The sequence below is a fragment of the Fringilla coelebs genome (genome assembly GCF_963513975.1).
Source record: "Fringilla coelebs genome assembly, chromosome: 16".
Taxonomy (NCBI): Eukaryota; Metazoa; Chordata; class Aves; order Passeriformes; family Fringillidae; genus Fringilla; species Fringilla coelebs.
The window spans coordinates 5,077,956-5,086,196 of record NC_140042.1 but is presented as its reverse complement, the minus strand read 5'-3'; positions in this window follow the sequence as shown (position 1 = coordinate 5,086,196).

Sequence of the window (8,241 nt, the reverse complement as noted above, 5' to 3'; positions counted from 1 at the left end):
GCTGCGGCGAGGCCGGCCGGGAGCAGGGGTCTGTCCGTGCCGGGGCAGCGCATCAGGCATGGGCAGTGCCATGGAATCGTGGACTCGCTCAGGCCGGAGGAGCCCCGCGGCTCTCCCCGGCTGGCTCGGTGAGGGGCACGGCCCCGCTGCCGTCCTGCCCCGCTGCGCTCGCTCCAGCTCGCAACAGCTGCCCCGCAGCACACGCATCCCATAAAACAACTCAGCAGACCTCATGCGGCTGGCAAAACATGAGAAGAGACAAGGTAACACTTAAACAGCTGCCTATAAATTAGGGGAAAATAATCAATAATACATATAATACATTAACGGCATTTCTGTGACATGATATGGATAATATACATTAATATATAAATACCTCACAAATAATTCAGAGTGTTTCCATTTCATCAACAATCACTGGCCAATGTATTTACTTTATGGTAAGGATTATACATTTCATTATAAATGGCTTGCTGGGCATGTCAGCAACTTTTACATCTCCATTCACTTTATTATTAATGGTTTCCTGAACAGTAATGGCATAATAATGCACACAATGCAGCATGAATATTTGATGTGGCATCTATAGTCTCCCATTTATCATTTATAACAGGCTACAAAAACATTATAAAACATTTATTACAAATTTATAGATCACTTTATACAAAAAAAAGTTGTGTTATAAATATATTATTAATCCTTTATGCCATTTATAGGAATCCCTTGTAATAAGGCCTTAGCATATGTTGCTGCACAACTGTAACAAGAGTGGTGTGGTGAGGAGGAAATACGGCACTGTGAGGCTGCTCCCAGGTCCTGGGTGTATTCTGTGATGGAAAGCAGAAACATCTGCACTCAAAATTAATCAGACTACCAAGGGACCAATCAAAAGAAATGCTGGATTAACTCAAAGTTGGGTTTCTACCCCTCACTTCCCTCAAAAAAGACACTTGCTGGAGCCCTGAAAAATGAGCCGCCCCACATTTCCACAACACCTTTGATAAAATTGTATAATTTACAAAAATCCTGGCTAACAGGGAGCAGCCCCTTCCCATCCTCAGGTATCTTAGGGCTTGGTAAGAAATAAAGAGGAAGAGCTGGGTTTAGGAAATGTGTCTGTGGAGTTTCTGTTTAGCAGTGTGCACCCCCTGCTGCGCTTCCAATCGACATAGTGCAGCTCTGGGAAGGGAGGAGAAGGAAATGAGGTTTGGAAATGGAGTGGCTGCCAGTTGCCATCATACAAACAGTGAAAATCAGCTCCTGAGTGCAGCTTTGACACAGCTGTACTTACCCCTTTCAGATTTAATGGCCCAGATGGGGCACAGCCCAGGGAATGAGACTTAATTTTTTTTTTTAAATATATTTGTTTAACATGACAATCTGTCTTCTAACAAACCCAGCTCAATGAGCCAATGCAGTCAGTCCCTTCTCATTACCTTGTGCTTTGGGAAGGGGCAGCTGGGGCTGGGTGCCAGGGGACACAGACCCACAGAGTGGAAAGCCAGGCTGGGCTCAGAGCAGCTGTGATTTCCTGTGTGTCACAGGCCACCACCTCGTCCCTCCCTGCACTGAGCCCTGTTTTTCACCAGGATGGTCAGACCACAAATCCAGGCTTGCAGGCAGCAGAGGACAAAACTATTAGTTGCTGGCTCCAAGCTGTGCATCCCAAGAGGGGTTAGTCTGGAGGTACAGCCCTTGGTACACCAGAGGAATCAGGTCCACATTTTCCACTAAGGTGATTAAAATGACATTGCTGAAGGAGTTTGCTAATACAGTAAAGGTATTACTGCTGGCCCAATAATGGCTTTCCAAAGTACAGGCAGCAGAGACTTGTGCAACCTCTGGAGGAGAGCTCTGTGGGAGTTTGCAGCTCTGATGAGCCTTTAATGCACCAGCAGGTAAACTGACACACACTGAGAGAGGAAAGGGCAGGAAGGGAGCAGAGCTGCCTGTGCAGCTGCCTATTACCCACAGCTGCTGTTCTCTGAGGATGATGCTTACGAATCCTTACTCTGCATTGTACCTCTCCTTTCTACATCTTTTCCTTCAAGGGAGCTTTACAGGTCCTTATCCTTTTTTGCAGACTTTGCCCCTGCTCACTGAGCTCTTCCCAGAGCAGCTGGGTGAGGTTTCCCACCTGTGATGCACAGCTGGCTCATGGAGCAAAGTGTGTCCTGCAGCACAGTGCCTGCTCCCCTAGCTCCCTTCCCAAGGTGTGCTTGGATTGTTGGAACAGCAATCCACAGACATGGACTGATTTATTCTTCTCTACTTATAGACACTCTTCTTTCTCTTCCTCAGTCCTTTTCAGTTCTTGTCTTAGATACCAGGCTGCACCAGAGAAATGCTGGTGCTTCCTGACAGTTGCTATGACTATGACCAGTGGGGATTACTCTGCCATCACCTCTTAAATTTATCCTGGTTCCCATATGCAGCAACCAATGGATTTTACCATTAGTAGAGAAAAAACTTAAATATCTGACTAGGCCATTCTAAAGCCCAAAAAACCCAACCAACATTTGTCACCTTAAAGACTTGAGGGGAGGAAGGGCCAGTTCCTTGTATCAGGAAATGTGGGGCCTCATGAAGCTGAAAATCAAGTGATGCTTTTTTTTTTCTCATAAGAGAGCATAACATCATAGAAAAAAAAAAATCACATCTTTTAACTATTGTGAGAAATCAGCTGATCAAATTGAGCTACTTCATAATTTTGCCTCAGGCTGTGTGCAGGGCTGTTCACTCCCAACAATAGGAAGTGTGTGTCGTAGCCAAGAGCTCTCATACATCCCCGTGCCAATGGCTTGAATTAAATTGAGGGATTTAAAACAAGAAGGAAAAAGCATTTGTCTCATCAGTAACATGCCTCATCAGCTCTCTCTTCCCAGAAGGCAGCCAGGCTGACTCCACAGAGATGGAAAGGCCCCAAACAGGGAAAAGAAAGCCCCAACAATTTCACAGCTACTCACACAGAAATGCTTCCACATGATACCTGCCTCCCCTCAGAGTCTGACTAGTTTGACCTGTAAAAGTGGCAGAAAAAAAGTTATTATGAAATTCAAGTCTGAACAAGAATTTCCACTTCTTCCATTCTTCCAAGAAGATGAAAGAGAAATGTGAAGTTGCAAGAAAAGGCACTTTGGTAAATCTCTCTGCAACACATCCCCCCGAGAAGCTCATAAATAGTAAACCCATTATCCTAAAATCTCAAAGGACCAAAACCAGTGAGCATCAGAAAAGAGTGTCCTATCACCTAGGTATAATACAATATCACATCAAAACAGAAAGAAGTCTCTCTCCCCTGTCCCTCCTACCCACCAGCCAGATGTCCTGCTGGCTTTTCTGTCCCCCAGTGCAGTGAAAGGAGGGACAGGCTAGAGGGTGATTTCAGAAAGTTGTTTCCAGGCAACAAAGATAAGAGATTGCTCACATCCTGCATCCTACACACCAGGTGATAGGAAAAATGAAAAGGGCATTAACAGCAGCTTGGGAAGTCACCAGTCCCAGGGAGCTGGAAGGAGCACTCCAAGAGGGTTGGGGGTGGTATTTATTTCATAAGGTGATCTCCCCTTGTCTGACAAGGAGGGGAGACAGATGATGGTGATCCCCAGTCTTTGCATGCCATGGCAGAACACTCTCTCTGGTCCTCCAGGAGCTGCAAACATCCCCATTCTTATCAGAAAGCAAAAGCAAAGGTGTGTTTTGCAGACCAAAACCTGTCCGGATCATGCAAGTGGGTGAAGTGACCCCAGGTTTATCAAGGCACCTCCAGGGGAGCAGAACACACCCTGGAGCAGGAACTGGCTTGGGCACTTTGAAATGCTGTGTCTTATCAGTAAAGCAGAATTTAAAGCCTGTAAAACCAATAAAATTTGTTAGTGATTAACAGTGTGAACGTGCTGAAGCAAAAAAGCACTTCATGTTTTCCAGGCCCATTGTAGACATGAGTAAGTGAAGTTTTCTTCTCCTGGTAGTGAGGGTGAGGTTTTGTTCTTGCTTCAAGGAACATAAAAAACACTTGCTCATCATTCAGCTCATTCCTGAATCCTGAAATCCAGCTGGAACCTCACCTGGAGAAGAAGCCAGCTCTTATCTCAGGTTATGAACTTCATAGGAATAAAATCCTTGAGACAGAGCAACTCTAAAGGCCAGAACTTTCCACCTCTGCACTGAATTCACAGAAAAACTACAAATTGCCTTGTTTTTACCCAGACCAAACCTGAAGCACTATGTGCTTTATTAGGGGGAGAACAGGGATTTCCCTTGAATATCTATGACAGCATAAAATTGTGATTCTCCAGTCCTGGCCACCCTGTGTCCCTGTGTGGTGCCTTGGTGGGTGCAGAACCAGGGGATGGCCTCGTGTGGGGCACTACAAGCTCTGCAAGAGAATTCATGGTAGATGTGTTTTGGGATGCCCCAAAATGGCTGAGCACCCTTAGAGGTCTCACTCCTCTCCAAAGATACTCACAATAAAACCATATCCATCACTTTAGATTTTGAATATCATTATTGGTTTAAGAAAAAAAAAAAGAGAAAGGGAGGTAATTTTATTACTCTTATGGTATGTTTTCCATTATTTGCATAATTGCTTAATGCTAATAAGACAATTAGCAATTCTTCCAGCTTAATAATTACCCAGCAATGACTGGCCTACTGTAGCTTAATTAATTTTTTAATTGTTGCTGGGGGTCTTGACATTTTTTGCCAGTATCTTCTTGTGTTAGAGATGGTGGTCCTGCAAACAGGCTGATACCAAAACACCACCAGCAACATGGGACAGGCAGATATGTTGTTATAGAGGTCTTCTGATTTTAAAATGATGGGAAATTTCAAGCTCTATCTTTTGCTACTTTAAGGGCAAATAATCTAAATACCAGGACAGGCAACACAGAGAACAGTCCACCTCAGGCAAATGCTACTTAGTTGGCATGGGGCTAGCTTTGACAGTCATTAAGTTACCATTTTTATCTTTTAGCAAACCAGTCCTCGAGTTAAGTGTGAACTGTACTGTCCTGAACCATGGTATGGCCAGAAGGAAGTTAATTGAGGGCAGGCAGGGCCAGGATTGCATTTGTCACTGATGGAGGTCACAGATGAGGTTGGCTGGAGGGAGTGGATGGCAGAGCCCCAGGGAGCAGTCCTGGGAACAGGCTCCACTCACAGACACCAGGTAGTAGGAGAGTTTTCCTCTCCTTTTTTGTTTTGCACAAGACTTCTTGCCTGCTGCTCCTTGCAAGGTGAGGTTTCTCTTTCTCATTTCTCATGGCTGGCACAACATCAGCCTTCAGCAATGAAATCCCAGTTGGTGGCTGTGAACCTGCACACTTCTCCCTGTGCTGTTGGTGTAGCAGGTTGGGCAGATCTTCCTCTGAGCTCAGTGGTGGGGCTTGTCCAGCTCCCCACTGCCAAGCATGTCCCAGAGGCAGCAGCCACTGAGGCAGGAACAGGCAGGCACCTCCCTGCTTAGTCACACCCTGCTCATGACTAAATTTACATGCTGCTCCAGGATACCCCTCACAGTTCCTGGGAGGCACAACCTTGCCCAGAGTTGTGCCAAAAAGCCACAAACCTCCAGGACACTGGCACACGTGAGGAGCCACAGCTGCAGCCACACAGGGCCTGGCAGGTGTGTGGGATGGCCGGCTCAGAGGTGCCCACCTGTGCCCAGCCAAGCAGTGGAGGCCCATCATGTGCATGCTGGACAAGAGCCAGCCTTGCCCTGAGCTGGGTGCAGCCCCAGGATAAGAAACAAACCTCTGGCCAGTTTTCTCCTCCCCATCATGCCTCCCCCTACAGCTGGCAAGGGATTCCCAGTGTATCTGAGAAGACAAAAAGCCTCCTCCTCATGAGCCAGTGTTAAACACATTCCCCAGCCCCAGACACCAGCTCTGGCAGCCCAGTTTTCTTTAGAAAGCTCTTGACTACAGGAGATGATGGTAAAAAAGTGTCTGAACAAGCATTTTGCACCAGTTTGGGATGTGCTGCCTGTAAGGCAGATGGGAGCAGTGACTTGCACTGGGTGACTCATGGGCACCCATGGGCTTGGCCACAAACCCTGCAAACCTCCTCACCACTCCTCTTGTGAACAAGGCACAAGCTCTTGAAGACACAGAAGATGGCCCCAGCCCCAGGAGGAACCTGGGATGAGCTGTGAAGGGTGACACTGTCAGCTCAGGAGGATGGGAGGAGAGGAGGTGCTCAGCCAGGCAGAGATGGAAATTACAGAGCACAGATTACAGGCAGGCAAGTGTCAGGGCATCAGTACCACTGTCACCAACCATTTGAGAGCTGTCACAGCTGCCTTCCCTGACAGCAGGGATGGGGCCCTGCCCTGGGCTGTCTCCACCCAGCCAGGCACCCTCTGACAGCCCTGCTGTCAGCACTGATCTGGTTTTGATGATGTGCTTCAAGCCAAGGCAACCCCACTGGGTCCAAGCAGAGGATGGCAGCAGAGAAAATGCATTGTGGGAACCTTCAACACAGCAAAAAGGAGAGATCAACAAATCACAAGATGATTTCTGTACTGGGAGATCTGTGGGAAGTCTCAGTTCTGCAGAGTAACTTCCACTCACATCATCTCCATTTGACTTCATTTCCTGATTTCCCAAAAGGAGATTCCTGCTGCTGCTACTGAGGTGCTCCTTCCACCTTCCCAGACACATCTCTTTCCACACAGCTCTGCAAAGCCTGTCTGCTCTGGACTGGGGGGGTCCTGAAGTAGTTCTGCCAACATCCAAGCGTGTCCTGCTCCTGTGACCCAGGCATCCTGGAGCAGCTCTGCTCACCACAGGCATTGCAAAACAGAACAGGATAATTAGGGACCAACCACATTGTTTGGTTTTGCCTGTAAATGTTTCTAGTTGCAGCCCAAGAGTGGAATTTCTGGAAAGCCCCAGCTGCAGAGAGGACCACTATCGTGTTTGACTCACTGTCCTTGCACAATAACAGTCTTGAGACATCTTCCTTGCTCCTTGGCTCAAAGTCCTTAAAAGCACTTTTCCAGGAAGTGCCTCAAGTTCCCAGCTGCTCTAGGCCCACAGCAGCACCAACAGGACTACCTCCCTGCCCTGACAAACTGAGCAGTGCCTCAATGACGTGTGATAAGGGACTAAGGAAAGGGTTCCCAGTGAGATTCCTGGCTCCCCTTGGACAGGCATTAATCCTGCTGTCACTGAGCCCCTCAGGAAACCCATTCCACTGACTTGATCTCCTTCAGCTGTTCCTCCACATAATTTACATGGAGCTAATTGCCACAGTAGTGGCTCTGGATGCAAAGCAGATGCTGCTGAGGAAAAGAACATGTTGCATCCATAACTGATGGCTCTAATCTCTATTTAAAGACAGGGCTACTTAGAGTTGATGGGAGGTTCAGTTCTCCTCCTTTTCTTCTCCATTTCTTTGCAAAGCCAGCTGGACTTTCATTCATATTTTGACACACCAGCTAAAGTGCTCAGCTGTGGTATTTCTCATGTGCAAGAACAGCCAATATTTCCCCACCCAGCCACCTATGAGGTCACAACTGTTCCTGCCACCAGCAAGGAGATATAGCCAGGATGTTTGTCATTATGGTACTTCAGTGTTTCTCTACTAACAAGAGGAGCACCAGAGGAATAGAGACAAATGACAGGAGAACAAACTGGTGATTAGAATTAAGTGAGACTGGAGAACAAGCACAGGGAGCAGTCATTTCTCTGGAGCAGGGAAAGGAAGATTTTCTGTCCTCAAATGACAGCTGGCAAATAAACCCTCACCCCTATCAGAGGCAAGGATCAGAGAGCAGTGGTCAGAAGAGTCATAGGGAGGAACTGGCAAATCCCAAGGAGGAAACCCAGCTGCTGGTTCAAAGCCTCTACTGTGACAGTGGCCAGCTGCTGGGATGTTTGCAGATGTACCAAGAAATCTGTTTTATTTGTTTTAAAACAAAAGTTTTCCAAGGAACCTCTTAGAACTTGTCCTGTCAGCAGCTGGTACTGACCCAACTATCCACAGTACCTCACTGACCCTTCCAAGTCTGTTCCATTTCTTGCATATCCTGTAAAAGGCCTAGACAGCTCTGTGAGCACTTGGCCATGGAGAGAGGTCTTCCAGAGATGCTTTGTCTAGAGTAACAAGAGACTGAAGATCAGGGTGAGAGGGATGTCAAGCTATGCCCAAAAGAGCAGAGAAAGGCACAATGGAAACAAAGAGAATTTTAATTATAAAATAAAAAAACCACCCACCCCCAGAAACCAAAGTGGTCTC